This window comes from Mustela nigripes, chromosome 7 (assembly GCF_022355385.1).
Source record: "Mustela nigripes isolate SB6536 chromosome 7, MUSNIG.SB6536, whole genome shotgun sequence".
In the NCBI taxonomy this organism is placed as follows: domain Eukaryota; kingdom Metazoa; phylum Chordata; class Mammalia; order Carnivora; family Mustelidae; genus Mustela; species Mustela nigripes.
Genome location: NC_081563.1, coordinates 70,879,955 through 70,898,698, shown reverse-complemented (window position 1 = coordinate 70,898,698; position 18,744 = coordinate 70,879,955). Strand labels below are relative to the sequence as shown.

General features: G+C 36.4%; 1 protein-coding gene across 16 annotated transcripts in view; it reads right to left on the bottom strand.

The window, feature by feature from the left end:
* NRXN1 (neurexin 1) overlaps positions 1 to 18,744 on the bottom strand; it is a 1,159,797-nt gene that overhangs the window by 734,812 nt on the left and 406,241 nt on the right. The gene's annotated exons all lie outside the window — the stretch shown is intronic.

Below are 18,744 nucleotides of genomic sequence, written 5' to 3'. Positions count from 1 at the left end.
CTGGAACTAAGGTGCCATGACAAATGAAATGAGGAAGTTTGACTCAGGCTGAAGTGTAAAAGTCCTCCATAGAGGGGGGAGACGTTTCTAACATTTTGATCAGGAATATCCATCTAAGAGGGAATGGTGAATTACTGATTGGTGTGAATTTAGGGACACCAACTGCATCTCCAATTATTGTTATGATTATTATAGTTTTGAACAATGCAGCCCACCTAAGTGAAGATAACAACTGCAATGTAAAAATAAGAAGAGTTAACATTTAGAAATTACTATTCAGGTTTAGTTCGTGGCAAAGAGGGCAGGCAGAACAGATTGGTCATCCATCACTAGATATTTTTATTCTTATCTCCTATCAAATAGACAAACGTTTGGAGAGAAAAGTCGTCATGTAAAGAAGTTTTACTTTACACTATGTGCCAGGGAGGATATTGGTTTAATGATCCAAGGAAGTGAGGTATAGTTATATTCTGTTTAACTGTGAAATATAGTCTAGTGAGTTGTATTAAACATGACTAAAGACTATTAGGAAGAGCCTTTAGATTCTTCAAAACTAAGTGACCATGTAAGCAGTAACACTGCAAGGTACTCTTTAAAGAATATCCTATGTGGATGCTAACTTTCTTATAGAACAAATTTAAATGCAAATGATTATAGTGCCTGAATACATTTTCCTTTTTAAAATTTATTTCTTTATTTATGGGTTTTATTTTTTAATTTCTTTTTTAAAATTTAAATTCAATTAATTAACATAGTGTATTATTAGTTTCAGAGGTAGAGTTAAGTGATTCATCAGTCATATGTATGTGCTTATTATATTACATGCCCTACTTAATGTCCACCACCCAGTTACCCCAACCCCTCTCATCCCCTTCCCTCCAGCAACCCTCAGTTTGTTTCCTGTGATTAAGAATCTCTATGTTCTGTCTTCCTCTGATTTCATCTTGTTTTATTTTTCCTTCTCTTCCCCATGATCCTCTGTTTTGTTTCTTAAATTCCACATGAGTGAGATCATATGCTAATTGTCTTTCTCTGATTGACTTACTTCTCTTAGTGTGATACTCTCTAGCTCCATCCATGTCATTGCCAATGGTGAGTTTTTGTTTTTTTTTTTTTTTTGGTGTCTGAGTAGTGAATACATTTTCTCTTGACTTTGTTCCTGGTGATGTGGTTTAGAGCTCAGGCTGGATAACTACAACAGACAAATTACCAGTCCATCATTTATCAGCTTTGTGATTATGCCTAAACATTATAATTCTCCAATCCCTCCTCTCTAAAATGTGGGGAAATATTTACCTAGAGGTTAAAGAGTTGATACTTATAAAATTATTAGCATACAGTTTGGCCAAAATTGTCATCCAGTTATCCTGTATAAAATTTTTGTTTTTAATACTATAAAATCAATCCATTAAAGTTTTACTTCATGGCAAACTCTTTTCATTTCTTGATTAATAAAACATTCCCTAACCCCCAAATTATAAAGATATCTCCCTCTTTTTCCTTCTAGTTTTTCTATAATATTGCAATGCCTTTATTATTTAATTACATGAATGGTATGTGAGAAGAAACTAATTCTACTTTTTCCCCACATGCATAATCAGTTATTCCAATACTATCTATTCACTATTACATCCTTGCCTCACAGTTTTTAACAGTACACATTACATACTAAACTCCGTATGTACTTCATCCACTGTGAGACTCTATTCTTCTCCATATACCTGTTTGTCTGTTTCTGTGCCGGAAACAGGCTGCTTAGTTATAGTCATTCCATAGTATCTTTTTTAAAAAAGATTTTATTTAGTTATTTGACACGGAGAAAGAGAGCCAGAGAACACAAGCAGAGGGAGTGGCAGGAGAGGGAGAAGCCAATTCCCTTCTGAGCAGGGAGCCCAACTGGGGCTCCCTCCCAGAACCCTGAGATCATGATGTGAGCTGAAGGCAGATGCTTAGCCAAATGAGACACCCAGGTGCCCCTCATAATACCTTTTAATATCATGTTGGTAACCTGATCATCTTTCTCAAAAATATATCCTTTTAAGCAAATTTGCGTCTGCTTATTACCTTCAGAAATAATTTGTCAAGGCCCCCAATCCCTCATGAGTTAAATTGCCCTAGCTCTGTCATTTAATTTAAAGCTTGAATCATCCCATCCAGAGGCACACAGTTGTTGTTTGTTTTTTTTTTTTCCTACACATTTAGGTCTTGTTTTCTGTCTTTCAGTAAAAGTTTTATTATTTTCTTTATGTTAGTCTTGCACAAGGCCAAGATTTTCTAATGTTTGGGAAAGATTTTCATAGTCCTAAAATCTTCATGCAAGTAAAATATATTAATGATTTAAACATCTGCATTTACTTGATAGACATGATGATTTGACAGAAAATTCCCTCAAAATTTTTGCCTTCCCACTTTGGCCTTTTATCCTGATTATGCTAAGTAACTGAATTGGTAAGAATAAGATTTATTCTTCATAATAGTCTTTCAGATCTCAAAAAGGATTTTTTTAACCATATATATACATATATACATATGGTGAAAGAAATATATCTATATATCATATTACTTTAAAATTAAATCTGTGGAAAGGAACATTCCTATAAATTCTAGTAGACACTATCCAGAAAATAACAACAAATATTCTAACTGGAAAAAAACAAGCAGCCCCCAGGTATGTGGCTAATCTCTGAGACATTATAGTCAGAAAGTAAGGATTAAACCACACTGGTATGACTTTTAATCTCATGTACTTATGGGATAGAATAAAATTCTATCTACCAGCTCATGAGAAGACATTCTTACCTCTGAATTGTATTTCTACATATAGGCTATCCTCCAGTTTGAAGGAAAATAATTCTTTGCTATTACTCACCAGTAACAACCCTAAGGGACAAAAAATCACATCAGAAGTATAAATAGCCATCTTTCTCCTGCAATTTCAATACTGAGGTGCAACACTTTACCCATTAACCCAGGAAACAAAAATATTGTGATTTAAGTCAATTCCAGATGCTGGGCAAAGCTACAGGTTTGTTAAATATAATTTTTTTTCTTTTTAGAAGCATGGCCACATTAATTTCTTGGTTTTGATATTGAAAATAACATGTCAAACATAGGTATATTCCAAATGAGACTGAAAATAAACACAGTCCAGAAAGCAGTATTTCTCTATAAGCTGTATAGAAAAGTAGCTCTAATTTTCATTTCTAGGAGAAAACAAATGATGCGAGAATGAAAAAAAAAAAAAAGTAACACTGCTGCCTCTAGAGTTAATATACCTACATCTCTCTATCACTTTACTGGCTTTTATTTTTCTTTCTATGTAATATTTATCATTACCTAAGGTACAAAATAATTATTTATTTACCTTCACATCTCCCACTGAAGTGTGAGTTCTATGAGGGCAGGGGATTTTGACTCTTGTCATGGTGGCTGTCTATCATTATATTCCAGGGGCTGTGTCTAGCACCTAAGAGGCACTCAGTGACTATTGATTGAAATATTTATAATTAATTTTATCTGTAAGTTGCACATGAGCCAAAGAGTTAAAGCTAACCAAATAAGTCATTTTGAAATACAAATGAAAATTTCTATTGTTATTATCCAAGACCCTTTTAAACTTTACTCTGCTTAAAATCAAATTTGATTATGGAGCTAAAGGAAAGGTACTGCTTGAATGTAAGATCAGGGGTGATTTTTATTTACATGACTCCTTGTCTAAGGAGGGAAAACAGATGGTAACCATACATTAAACAGATCATTTAATTACATTTGTTCAAAGTGTCACCAAGGAAGGAAAACCAAGATGTACCTTGATGGCAAATACTCAAATGGCACCTGGGAAAGGTACATTTCAGTTGCTGGAACCTGAAAAAAGAGTAAGGGTTAAAGCAAGTGGGAAGGGCAAGGAATATTCTAAGTATCTCTAGTGACACCTAGAAAGTTCTGAGGCCAGAAAGATATTAACAAATTTTAGAAACTATGATAATGAAAACATACTAGAAAATAATCAGGACAAAACAGGTGGAAGGCAGCATTCTGGTGGTAGACCTTCTTTTCATGCTGAATCTGCAGTCCTTGGAACTTTCTGGAACTTTCCTACACCCAGAATAACTCTCCCTGCCAGATGCTGTGACAATAAGAAGTAGAAGCAGGAAGTACTCTGAAATTGGCTGATTTGTTTAGTGACAAGAATGACTTCTAGCTGATGGGAAAAGGCATTTTGTATTCAGAAAGTCTGAAATTTCTTAGATGGTTTTCATAAGCACACTGTGATATGAGAGCCCATACTGAGGAGAATCAGCTCTTTGGCTGCAGATCTGAGATCTTTCCCTGAGAAAAGAGAAGGAAGCCAAACCTCATCAATCTATTTTCACACTAGTGACACAAATAGGTTCAACTTACTCAACTATGAAAAACTCACTTTTCCTATGATTCCTGAAATGCCATAATTGTTCCTGACTCTGTACTTTGATTTTCTCTTTTTTTCTTTGACTTGTCCCACTAAGCACATACTTGTAAAATCACCTGAAGTCCCACTACCAGGATTCTTCCTCAGTTAGCCATTCCTCCCTGATCTTTTCTATTACTTATACCCTTTATTACAGTTTCTCCTCAATCACATGATTCCTGAGGTAAAGAGGTAGAAGAAGGCAGGAGAGAACCAGAAAGTAGAAAGACTACAAATGGGAATTTAGAGTATTTTTCTCAAAAGTGAGTTTCTAAAGTGGATGTAAAGACCAATTCAAGGTCAAGCATTACACTCTTTGGGAGAACATTATTCAATTTGGGAGTCCTGTTTTAATATTTTTCTATAGAATCTCTGTGCACTAGGATGTCCTATCAATCAAATAATTATCTGCCAAACAAATCATATCTCTCAAACACTTCTCTACTTTACACATGTTTGCTTGAAGATTGTCTTGGAAGTAGAAAAAAGTAGAAACTTACAGACAGATGGCCAAAGGGAAAAATATATATATAAATTATTTTATTTATTAACCAGTATTAAGGGCCTTGTAGTTCCTATTCTAGGTGTTTAATACACGTGTAAGGTACAAAATACCTGTGATTATGAAAACCAATTTAGAGAAATTCCTTGGTCTTCCAAAGAAAAACTGATAAAGAGCATGAATAAATAAACCAGGAATTAAATAACCAGTAAACTTATGAAAAATTATACAATTTTATAGGCATTCAAAGAAATTTAAGGAGAAATAAAATAGGAATTAAAAAAAATATTTTTATTTATTTGACAGAAAGAGAGATCACATGTAGGCAGAGAGGCAGGCGGGGGTGGGGTGGGGAGCAGGCTCCCTGCTGAGCAGAGAGCCCGATGCAGACTCGATCCCAGGACCCTGAGATCATGACCTGAGCAGAAGGCAGAGGCTTTAACCCACTGAGCACCCCAAAACAGGAATATTTTTGTGTTTAGCTTACAATATTCAACACTGCTAGGTATAATATGACCAGTGCTGAGTACTCTAATAGAGATAAAAAGTGGTATAACTTCTAGGTAATGTAAGTTGGCAAGTTGCTTCAAGACTCAAGGAAAAGTTCTACCCTTGTCCTAATAATTCCACTTCTAAATAATATAGCCAAGGGGAAAAAAAATCAGGAATATGAACAAAATATCTGTATAGCAGATGTTAATTACAGCCCTAATTTCAGGAAAATTGTAAATAATTAAAATATTCAATTATTGAGAAATTGTTAATTTATGAAACATTAGGAAGGAATATTTTGCCACCATTAACAATTATACTTTCATATTCTAATGACGAAAGAAAATAATACTTCCCACATAAATAACAAGATAAAGCTTGGACATACAAATTGTATAAGAAATTGCATGATTATTATATTATATAAATGCATATGAATGATACACACACAGACACATATAAACACATTTCTAGAAGGAAATACAACAGAAAGTTACCATTTCTGTGTTTTATAGTAGTGTGTGTGTTGGTTTTTTTCTCTCTCTCTTTTTTTTTTTTGCTTTAAATCTTTCTGTCTCTTTCATGTTTTTCAATAATGAATGCTTTTTTTTTTATAACCAGGGGAAAGTTAATAATATTAAATTCTTAATTTAGACTGATTTTGCCATGTGAATGAATTATTCTACATAAATAGCTCCCTTTTACAAGTCAAGCCAAAAAGATACCATGCCATATTGGGTTCTACAGAGACTCAATTGCCAACAATGACATAATACAAAACCTCCCACAGAGACCCTCTTCTCTTTCACACAACACTGCATTTTTTTTTTTTTTAACAGTGTCTAACAGTTGGAAATGCTGAGAAGCTACAGATGAGATCATTAGTAGAAAGTATTTTCTATTGTGCTTTTGTCAGGGAAAATCCCTTAGTACATCTATTTCTGAGTTGTGTTTTTACCTGGGCTGACAAAATTTAAAGCAATATATATATAAAAATGCACCTGTGAACATCTTCCTCTACCACATGGAATTCACTTTGGCTATCACACTGATAAAGATCATTTGTCCTGGGCTTGTCCTCTGTGTGACCCTGTATTTGGAGGGTATGAAAGACTGAAAGATAACAAGTGGTCAAATTTTCCAAAGATGACACCTGAGCAACCATTTCTCCTAGAATTCACTAGAGATAGGAAAAAAAAAAAGAAAAAAAAAAAAAAAAACAAACACCAAAAAAACCAAAAACCCTGCAACCTTTTATGGTCTATAATTCAAGTATACTACTTGTTCCTAATCAAGAGAATTAATGGATCAACTCAGTCACAAAATACCCCAGTGGACATGGGTTTAACAATCAGCCTGCCTTCACATCATGCCATCATGGTGGACTGAGAACCCAAGGACTTACTTAAACCCACTTATCCACTCTTATAGCATCTTTGACCTTCACCCTTGTAAGCCACCGTGGCGTTTGGTTCCTGAGAGCATCTTCGTGGGGGCTGCTCTCGTATAAATATATATCCAAGAAAATCCTCAAAACTCATAGTCTCTGAGTTTTTCTTGGCAGTTAATCTGAACTGAACCCCTTCAGATGCCAGTATCTGTGTGCTGGGTCAGGGGTGCAAATTCAGCTTAATTTTTAACACCCGTTCTTGCCTGAAAGGTTTTATGTTTCCTTTATCAACCTATGGAGAGGATGAGTAATAGAAATATATTCACATACAGATTTGAATATAATCTGATTACAATTTGCATTTTTCTCCTTGCAGAGAACACTCCACAACTCCTACAACTTCATGGAAGCAGGCACAGCTAAGGGGGCCTAGATTTTAAGATAGGAAAATCAAATTTTAAACTTCTGTTTACAGAAATTTGTTCATTCCTTCCCTTGATAGATTGACAGGTTTTGCTTTTTATTGTGTGTCAGCCTCTCCTTGCTGGGGGTGGAGGAGAGGTCTGTTTGTGCCAATGACATTGTGATTTTAGCTGAATGTCTTTGGAATCATGTCAAATGGGACTAATGATACATATTGCATTACCTGATTCCTGTGGAAGATCAAGTGCAATCAGAGGAAAATGGATTTACATACTACCATCTGAAAACTCTTACACTAGACGATAACTCTTCCAGGGCCAGGAAGTTATATTGACTCCCTAGCTCTCTTCCTGGCACAGAATACCGATTTCACTGTTTAGGGGCTGATTTGTTTCATGAATGGAAATTAATTTTAGATGCCATTGCTGCCCTTGCTCTTTCCCTAAAATGGGAAAAAAATGAAGCAGGTGGCTACCTACAGCTAACAGCTATAAGTGGTCTAAACCCAGATTAAAACAAAGTGGACACTGGTGGTGTTTCTATTTCTCCAGTTGTTTCTGTCTCCCAGTTTGGGCCATTCTGATCAGAAATGCTCTTGCTCCTAGGAATGTGAAGAACTCAATTGTGCCCTGTCCTCAGGGTATGCAGATATAATATAAATCTCTGCTGTGATAATCATATACTGAGAACACTGCTTTTATTTATGCTATTGTAAGGTAGTTAGGAAAAGTCATTCCAATGCAAGAAAAGATCCCCAAGTGTGCAGCCCCTGCTTTGTGAGGCCAGACCTCCTCGCCATTGCCTTTATATATACAACAAAACGGGATTTCGGTCAGAGCAAGCAGGGTACGGTTCCTGACGTTGTGTGTTAACACAACACATTGTTTCTGGGGAGATGTCAACACAGTTCTCGAAGGATGATTCACTTTCCGGTACTATGCTTTCTTCCTGTGGATCCTCATAAAAACCTGCTTTGAAATTTAAGCACTGAAGAAAAGTGCTTCCAAACAATTAATGTGACAGCAAACACACCAATAAACCTGTGGGCATCAGCCTAGTATTTTACCCCCATCTTTAATGTCAGGTTGCTTTTCTCTTCCAGAGGTCAGGAAAACAAACACTCGGTGAGCTCATTATATGTATGCCCAAACGAGCAGAAAAATAGGCGCCTTTCCAAATGCCAGACAATGAAACCTAGGATTTTTCTTTGTACCTCACTGTAATTTGGGTGATAAAACGCTTGCTAATACAAGCTATTAAAACCAACCAACACACGGAAACCAGTATCTCAGAGTCTATTAAAAAAAAAAAAAAACCCTCACTGTGTTCTTAATTAACTTTTGACTTTTAAACCAAAAATGTCAGTTCAAAAAGTACAAAGCCTTCTTTAGCACTCTCTAACTTAAAATTTAGAGATCCTGAATATGTCAAGATGGAAAAAACAAAGTATAAAAATAAGTAATAGAAAATTCATTTTAGCCAACACTTTGGAATTAATTTTAAGTGGCAGAAAACTATACAATAGGGAACCATTTCTCTATGGTTTCTGGTATCTAGTGAATTAGGTTGCAGTAAACTTTATTACCAGGCACTCAAAATAGCTCTTCAACTATGGCTTCTTTCAATAACTGGCAAGAAACTAATTGATATCCACAATAATGACCCCAAATCATTGTAAAGTCCTGGAAATTAGAATCAGATCATGGTAAAAATAAGTAATTTTGCATAGTTTTGTTATTGGGCTATTTTATTTTCAATTTACTTGAAATCAGTGATCTATATGTTGTGCTTGTATATAGTAATTCTCTCCTGTGAAAATGCCTTTTGACCATGTTGGGGGAAAAAAATTGACTTTATCCTTAGGAGCTTTTCTAAAGGAAAACTAATTCTATAAAGTAAAGAATGTGAACTTGCTGACAAAACATGTTCTCTTCCATTTCCCTGCCTTCCCCAACCCCACCCCTTCTTTTTTCCATCACTCATAATGATAGGATTAGTACAATTTGTGCTGGGGCTTTGGAACTATGATAAACAAGCACAGTTTTCTGGTCCTAATCAACTCCTGTTAAAATAAGCACTGCATAATAATAGTCTACTCAGAGTTGCTCTGAAAACACAACAATCCCTAACATTCCATGTATAATGAACCCTATTTAAATGAACGGGTTCTCCTAAGGTCTTTATGAGCTACTCCATGGAAGGAAAGGTACTGCACTCTGGAGTAGTGGAGAGTTATCCTGCAGAAAGTTGCAGGCTGGGCTGTCTGCACAATGGCTTCCCTGGTAAAAATCGGAGAGGCAATGTTAACTTCTCATTATATTTCTATTTTATTTCACACATCTCTTCTACAACCAACACCCTTCATCATTCCTATCTTCCCTTGAAATGTTCCCCTCTTTGACCTTCAGGCTTCTATATTCATGGTTTTATTTGTATATTTTAAAAAAAAGGTCTAATACATTTTTGGAGGTATATTTTATGCATCATAATTTCACTCCTTTTACGTGTACAATTCAATAAGCTTTGGTAAATTTACAGTGTTGTGCAAACCATCACCACATCTAATTTTACATTTCCATTGCTCCAAAAAGAAATCTTGTGGCCATTTACAGTAACTCCCTGTTGCCATTCTCAGGCAGATCCAGGCAACCACTAATCTTTGTCACTATGGATTTGTCTTTTCTTGACAATTATACAGAGTCATATAATCTGTGCGTTTTGTGCCTGACTTCCTTCAGTTAGCATAATGTGCCTAAGGCTCGTCCATGTGGCACCATGTAGTATATGGTATATGATAGTATTCCACTGAATGGATATATTGCATTTTGCTTATCCATCCACCCATAGATGGACACTTGAGTTGTTTCTACTTATTGCTATTATGAATAATGCTTGATGAGGGAGCAGGAGGCTGGCTGAGGACAGAGCAAAAGCTGGCGCCTTGCACCCCCTCTCCACCCGCTCCCCTCCGTAATATGTGTGGCATTCCTCAGGCACCCCTGACTGCCATGAACGATAAACAAATAGTTAACTTGCAGAGATCACAATCCTGCAAGACAGGAATCTCCCTTGCTCTACAAATGTCCTGGAGATCTAAAACATGGAGGTTACCTTTATCAATAGCACAAATTTCCAGAGGCAAATAACTCTCGGTTCCCCAAGCCCTAATGTCTCCCTCCCCATCATAAACGAAACTGGAGGAGGCTGAGGTAGAAGGGAAGGTAAATGATAGCAGGATCATAACACCCCACCAAGAATCTCCCAACTATCTTGATGTTAATGCCTGACCTAAAGACGACATTGATCAAGCCACAAGGACAAGGCCTCCTCCGGGCACCTTGTAGGCCCTCTTTAACATTTGAAAACTCCGTTGAAACCTCCCTTCCCTTCACACACCCACAATGGCAAGGTACATAACCTGCCATCCCTCACAACCCAGGACAGCAGCTGTTCCTGCCCACGGGTCCTGTCCCCGTGCTTTAATAAACCACCATTTTGCACCAAAGATGTCTCAAGTATTCTTTCTTGGTCATCGGCTCCGGACCTCAGCCCACCGAACCTCACTTAGGTTCTAGAACTTCATCACTGCTATGCAAGAACACCTATGTACAAGTTCTTGTGTGGACATATTTTCATTTCTCTTGGGTAGATTCCTAGAAGCCTTGAGTGATATGTAAAATCTATGTTTAACATTTTAAGAAACTGCCAAAAAGTTTTCCAAAGTTTTACATTACAACCAGCAATGTATGAGGGTTCCAGTTTCTCTTTGTTCCCACCAGATCTTGTTACCATCTATCTTTTTGATTATAGCCATCTCAGTGGGTAAACTTCATTGTGGTTTGAATTTGCATTTCCCTAATGGCTTATAATGTTGACCATCTCTCATTTGTGTCTCAGTGTTTGTTTGTTTTTTTAATCCTCTTCTTATTACTGTTCTTTGATGTGTTTGGTGTCCCACTCATATATAATTAAGTCACATATTTAAATCCCTGCAGCTTATGGCTCACTCTCAATCTATCTTCATGAAGTTACTAAGGTCCTGCTTCTATCTGGAAAAGAGGTTAAGTAAACTGAATTTTAAATTTATACATCAACGATACAGAAAATTTCAGGTTTACCTTGATCTATATAACTACTTAACTACTTAAATTATATAACTACTTAAATTATTAACTACTTAAATTATTAGTATAGTACAAGCATTTGGATTTCAAGTTAATATGTTGACCATATGATCACACCTCCCTGCTCTCGTACTGCCTCATGGATAGTATAGGATTCACCTGGCTGGAAACACTTTCAATTTAGAAGCCAGCCATCATCACTATCTTTTCCATCTGCTTTATTTTGTGTCCTTTTTCTTTTGTGACATAATGGCTGCAGCTGAGGCACACAAGTAGAACCACACTATCTCCTCCTCCCTGCCTTCTCTTCTGGCTTTCTCATCTTCCTATCTAATCAGTACCCAATAGTATGACTTCATGCAAAGGTTTAGATGACGCTTAAACAAAAATTATTGTCCATTTCACAGTGTGCAACCAAGTGAACATGGGGAGACAGGAGAACAAAGCAAGGAACAAAAGAGCAGGAAAGGTCAAATTAATTTAAGTCCTTTGCAAGATGGGGGAACATGTCAGATTTTGATGTAAAATAGAAAGTTTGCAAAACTGGTATTGTTTGATGTGTGGTGTCTTGGCCAATTTAAAAGAAGCAATAAACTACGACTAAATAGTAAAATGGACTGATCTGGTTATCCATATTTTTCTATTGGAAAGTAGCAAGCATTGGGGCAAGATACAGTTCTCTCTTCCCTCTTTACTGTTTCTTCTGTGTTTTTTTTTTTCTTTCTCTTTTCCCTTTCAACAACAATAAAAAAGCACTAATCTTTCTTTCATGCTTTAATAAAGAACCAAAAAGGACTTCATTTAATGCCTTTTTATTTATTCTTCAAACAAACCCCTCTGTCTAAATTAAAAAGCCATTACTCTGGAACCCAGATTTTTCTAACCTTTAACTTAGGGATGAAAAGTACATGTTTCCCAATCAGGATGTGTTTAGAAAAATTCTGATAAAATCTTAGCTGGTCCAGTTTGAAAAGGATGCAATGCTTGATTGGATGTAAAATGACAATTAAACTGAAATGAAAAAATGTTTGCTAATAGCCAAAAAGCTACACTAGTATGACTTAGTTTGAGAGCTACATTTTGGCATCTTGCTGGGAAAAAAAATACCTGTGAATGGGGAAGACTTGTTTTTGTTTTAGAAGGGCAGGGGAAAGAAAGGGGACTCTGAAGGCTAGGACATCATTTTTTACACATTCACCATAAAAGATACAGCTGATATTTATAATATTAGTTTTATAGTAGTATAAATTTATAAATTGATACTTATTTTTGGTATCAATGTTTCTACAAGGAAAAAAAATACTTAAGAGGAGAAGATAAGGAAGGAGACAAGGAATTCTTAGACCAGTGATTATTTGAAGGTAAAGTGACATATAAATGTGGTGAAATTAACTTAAACCATTTTCAATCTAATTACCAGTACAAAAAAAATTGGGAAGGTGCTGGTCTCTAAGCTTCAGAATGCTTAGGTAAAACCACTACAAATCCGTCTACTCTACCATTAAAATAGATCTACAATCTAATCATTTTCATCATTTCCACTGCTGCCAACCCTCACCTGAGTCACCAGCATCTCTCCTGAATTCCTGAAATATCTCCCAACCTGGTGTCCCTGAATCTACTCTTCTTCTTTCCAATCCCCAAGGTCCCTCCCAACACAAGGAATCAAAATGATGCTTTTAGTTGAATCACGTCACTCTGATGCAAATCCCACCCATGAGAAAATAAGTAGCCTTTTTGAGTTAGAAGCAGAAGAGGTGTCAATAAAAAAACTAAGTAATGTGTATATTCTACAAAGCAGTTCAATCTATACTAGCATAGTTACAGCCAGAAGCCATGAAAATGATCTGACATTCACAAAGTAAAAGACAAGATAAATACGTGAATATTTAGAGAAATAGGAGTTTATAAACAGGAGTTTAGAAGTAACAATTTCCTCCATTGCATGTAGTTTTTTGTCTGTTTAAACATGTGGACTGAGGTTAGTAAGTGGAAAGTGAAATTAACTTACCACCTAAGTAAATACTAATTTTGTTCACAAATGCATTGTTAAATATATTCAGTAGCCCATTTTGCTTCTCTTGGTTATTCATCACTGACAAGAGTTCTGTCTTACATTAATTATCACCATTAATTATTTGAAGGACAATTTACACCACAGCCCCCAGGTTCTCATCATTCCATCCAGGTTCAAGAATGAAATGAATTAACAGCCAAAAACAAATTAACAAACAAACAAACAAACAAAAAACACCTCTCATCAAGAACATTATCTCATTTATACGTGAGACAAGATCACTTTATTATAAGAGATGTAAGTTATCATTAAAATTATTTCACTTTTTCATGGGTTTAAGAAAAAAAGAGGCAATCCTAGAGGATTCTTTTCTATTTTTTTTATGCTTTGCAAAGAAAGAAATTAAATGAAAGAGACATCACCAAGAACCATTCAGAAACAAACACAATTAATATTTTGTTAGTTTTGTTTCGTGCTTTAGCCACTAAACATGACATAGACAGTTTCCTGCCTCATTAAAAACTCTACAGAAACAAAAAAACAACTAAGCATCTCGTAGTTTCCCATCTCTCTGAAAAAAAGTCAAAATTCTTAGAAGGGGCTGCATGATCTATCCCCACTCTTATATGTGTGAGTTCATCTTCCTACCACCCTAAGCTCTACACAGTGCTCCAGACACAACCACTACCCAGGGATATTTTTACAAGCCAGACAATTCCTGGACCACTGCCTTTCACTGGCCCTCACCTCTGCCTGGTATATTCTTCCAGATATCTGCATTGCTTGTTCTCTGACCTGCTTCAAGTCTTCATTCCAATATCACCCACCCTTGCCCTTCTTTCCCTAGCTCTGCTTCATTTGTCTCCATTGAACTTTCATACCTTCTAATATTTCATAATTATTTCTGCTTAACATGTGTTGTCCAACTCCCATAAAGGAATGTAAAGTGGGCACAGGACAGGGATCTTCACTTTTTGTTTATTCAGTAGCCTCTCCAGGGTCTATGCTGATGCCACATTTATGATAGGCAGTTCTTAAATGATTATTGTTCCTCCTTGTGATAGGTCAAACGTGGAGTTGTAAAGCCCTTCCTCTCTCCTTGGGAAGTGGTAGGTGACTGCTTTCTACTGACTAGGGCTCTGTCGGAGCTAAAGGATAGACATCAGATAAGCGTTCTGCATTCTGCCCTCAAAAAGAACAAGAACATCTTTTTAACTCTTTTACACTTGAAATTCTCATTTTCCTTTAAATCACAAGGATAATCTGTTGACCCTTACAACAGCTCCGAGCTATTATTATCCCCAATTGAGAGAGAAAGAAAGAGGCTGTAGGGTTTATTGAGGCCCTAAGTGGCAGAACCAGGACCAGTAAACCATGTTATTGGATTTCCTCTTCTATATAGTCACAATGGACTGCAGCCACATCTCAGATGATAGTAAATTAACAAGTAGACGGGAGTCTCCTTCTCCACCGCAAGAGAAGCTTTTAGTCTATGCATTTGGCCTCTGAATGACTATTTCAGAGAATGACTATTTCATTGTTATGCTTTCAGCAACTCTTAGCCTTTCTTTCATTTCTGTTGTTTGGTGCTTTTGTTTTGGTTCGCGGTGCACACACTTAGCCAGAATTTTTGTTTTACTTCATTTTATTCTATAATATAAACCCTACAGTTGCATTGTCCATCCCAGGGTCCAGAAAGAATTCACACCTTATTTAAGGTATATATTCATTTGATTCAAACTCAGAATGACCCTAGTTGAGGTAAGAGCAGGTGGGGGTTTCTTTACTTCAGAAGGGTGAATGACCAGCCCCATGGGACATAACTGGTAAGCCTCAAACCAAGAGCCTAACAAAGACCTTTTAAGTGTACACCCAAACTTCTTAACTTACTGGAACTGTATTTGCTATTTTTGTGCTTCTGGTTTTCTTGTACGGGACATTTATGTAAGGGGAAGAAAATTACCTAAATTATTCTTACTACAAATGTCTTCTAGAAATATGTCACTTCTGAACTCCACTTCCATTTCCTGGCAATCATTCTGCCAGCATCATTCACAAACATTGATTCTTTGGAAGTTCCCTCCCACTCCATCCCTCACTATCTCTTCAGTCCCGTCACCTTCCTGTTTCTGAGCCTTCACTGCTATTCCCTCTGTGCCACCCTCAGTGATTTCAGTGGCATTTGCCAGATTCTAGGTCCAGACTTAACATCAGCTCCCCTTTGATCACATGAATAAAAGTGGTTCCTTTTATCCCCTAACTATCCATATGATGTCCAGTTTTGAAAAACATCCTTCCTTCTTTTTAGAATTGTATAAGCTTTCTGAGAACAGGCTGTATGATTTCATACCACCCAGAATACATACAGCAGAGCACTTACACAGTGGGCAAGCAATAGGTAACTGAAGAATGAACCATTAATTCAAGAGATAGCCTCGGGTGGATTATTGGCAATGGTGATAGTAGGAAGCATCTGCTTGCTCCTTTTCACCACTCAGTGTCAGCACTCTTGGCCCTTTCTCAGGCGTCCATTTCTCTCACCAGTCACATGTCACTCATATAAAGGATGACAAGAGCTGTGGCTGCCTGGTTCCATCAAAAAGGGCAAATGCTAAATACATCAATTACATACTGCTTCAAGATTCCATTGCATTGTAAATGGATATATAAGCATTGTTCTGTCACCAATGCACACTTTTTGATGTAGTAAACTATTTTTCATTTTCTTGGACATGTCTTACAATATTTACCCATTACAAAGAGCTTCATTATGGTTAATATGTATAGTTTCTCCTGCACAGAAAGCATGGCTATTTGATAGCTCTACTACCTGACCCATTATATTTGGATGTAGAGAGGATAATAAATGTCTTTCAAGAAAAAAGTAAGCATTTTTGATCCAAGAAGCTTAAAAATCATTTGTTTTGTAATATGTAGCTTAGTGATATATAATTAGGGGGTTAGCTTGATAAATGGAATGAATCTATTTAAAAAGCATTTTGTGACAGAATACTAAGAATATTATAATTTTAAGATACATAAATCATTTCAAATTTAAGAACCAAAGATACCTCTATAAATGCCAAACTTTTCTAGGAATATATTTTTCCATATTAGGAACTATATGTCATTTAAATATTTCTAAAGAAAAATTACTGGTTTATTTTTTAATCAACGTGAATTATGGTGGTGTTCACTCTCTCTTTTTTCTTTCTGAATCCACAACTTTAAAAGAATCTTCACTAGGACTTACCTCTCTAAGTTAGTCAATGATGAATATCTTACAATAAATTATAACCAATAATGAATTATAACTTGACTTTGCTTTGATTTCACCCTAAATTAAGTTTCTATTTTAATTAGATTTGAGGTTTTGAAGACACAATGGAATCTATGAAGTGTACTTGTACTTTATATTAAAGAATAAAATTATCATTAAAATTGCTCCACTAGGACTAGACTTTTTGACTGCTTTGTGCAGTGATTTATCCCAGCACCTAGAACAGTACCTGGTATACAGAGATGATCAACAAATATATCAACTGGATGAATGCCTCCTCACTCCTGCCCTTATACCTTGGAGAGGTGGAAGGACACAAGAGCCTAGAAGAGCCAAGCACCAAGCTAAGCGATTTGCACATTTCATATCGTTTAACTATCACAAATATTTTTTCTTGCGGGTATTATTATTTCTAAGTTACAAATGAGGAAAGAGAGGCATAAAAAGGAAGACCACATCTGCTATCAAGATAACAGAGCTATTAAGTTGCAGAGTTAGGATCAAAGCCTTGAAGTCTGTCCATTGCAAATTCTGGCCTCTTAGCAGCTTCCCACATTGCCTTCCTTCACCCAAAACCATTATAACTAGAAAGAATATCTCCACATCGTGTAAGAATATTGAGACGGACTAAGGCGAAATGACTTGTTCATATCTTCTTGAGTCAGTGCCACAACTAAGTCATATCCTAGTCACTAACTTGTCCAGGTTTTTAAGGGGATGGGGTTCTCCCAACTGAAACATTAAAACCCATCTGGGAAGAAGAAGAGACGTCCTGCAAGAGTAAAGTATAACATGCAGTTAGAAGAGGTGAGAGACTTGGCCATATGAGCAGGACCCTTGGTCACTGGTTTACATCACCGTGAAAGTCTGATAACTGGGCTCCCCAGGAAGCTAGCTGATACCATCTATCTGGTTGGCTGCTTATGATTTGCAATGGGGGTCCTCTGAGATACTGGAGCAGGAACTCCCAGAACCTCATGGAGTCCCTTTACTAATATATCCAACAAAAATATACAGCATCTCAATTATGTGTTAGGCACAGGTCTGAGAGTTGGATATATAGAGAGAAAGATATAGAATAAATAAGTGCTGGGGATCTTAAGTATAGCATGGTTACTATAGTTAATAATACTGTATTGTATACTTGAAATTTGCTAAGAGAGTAGATGGTGAGTCTTCTTAACGTACACACACACACACACACACACACACACCTTAAGCTAACTATGTGGTGATGGATGTGTCAATTTCATCATGGTAATCACTTCACAAGGTATACTATAGAAAATAAATACATTGAACACCTTAAATACGTAAAATGTTGTCAATATACCTCAATAAAACTGGTAAAAAGAAGTTTCTGACCTCAGAATTTCAAAGTCATTGTGTGTGTGTGCTCATGTTTGTCTTAAAATAACACTTCAAGTTTCATCATGTAGTATGAAATCATTATTATGACTGTAATTATCAAGGCTTTAGTGCTCCTTCCTGCTAGTATTTATGCTAATACTTTACTATCTATATTTTACAGATAAAGAAATAGAAATTTATGGACATCAGGTGACTTGTCTAGGTTCCTGCAGCAAATAGTGACAATCCAGAATACAGGCATCTCAGGACTTTCTGATATCAAAGACAGAATTCCTAACCCATCAGGGAAGAGGAGGTTCAGCAGAAGGTTCACAAAAGAACTGCCAATGATCAGTTTTTCACCTTATTTCTTATTTATATTTTTGTCCAGATTGTTTCCTCATCCCAGCTTCAGTTTAGCCCAGACTGCTTGAATCTAAGAACAAATCAGGCACGTGAATTATGGTGGTGTTCACTCTCTTTCCTTTTTCAGAAACTAGTGTCATTCCTTTAGCAAATGCAAGTAGTGCTTTGCTCTATTACATTGCTCAACAATAGCTTATTCTTTTTTTTTTTTTTTTTTTTTTTGTTCAAAGCCAAACAGCAAGGGTTGTTTATTACGAGTTCGAACCCGGACCTCCGCGCACTGGTTGCCGGTGACGCTAAGAGGTCCTGAGCTCAGGATCACGGCACTTTTTATGCACTATTTTTGGGGAGGC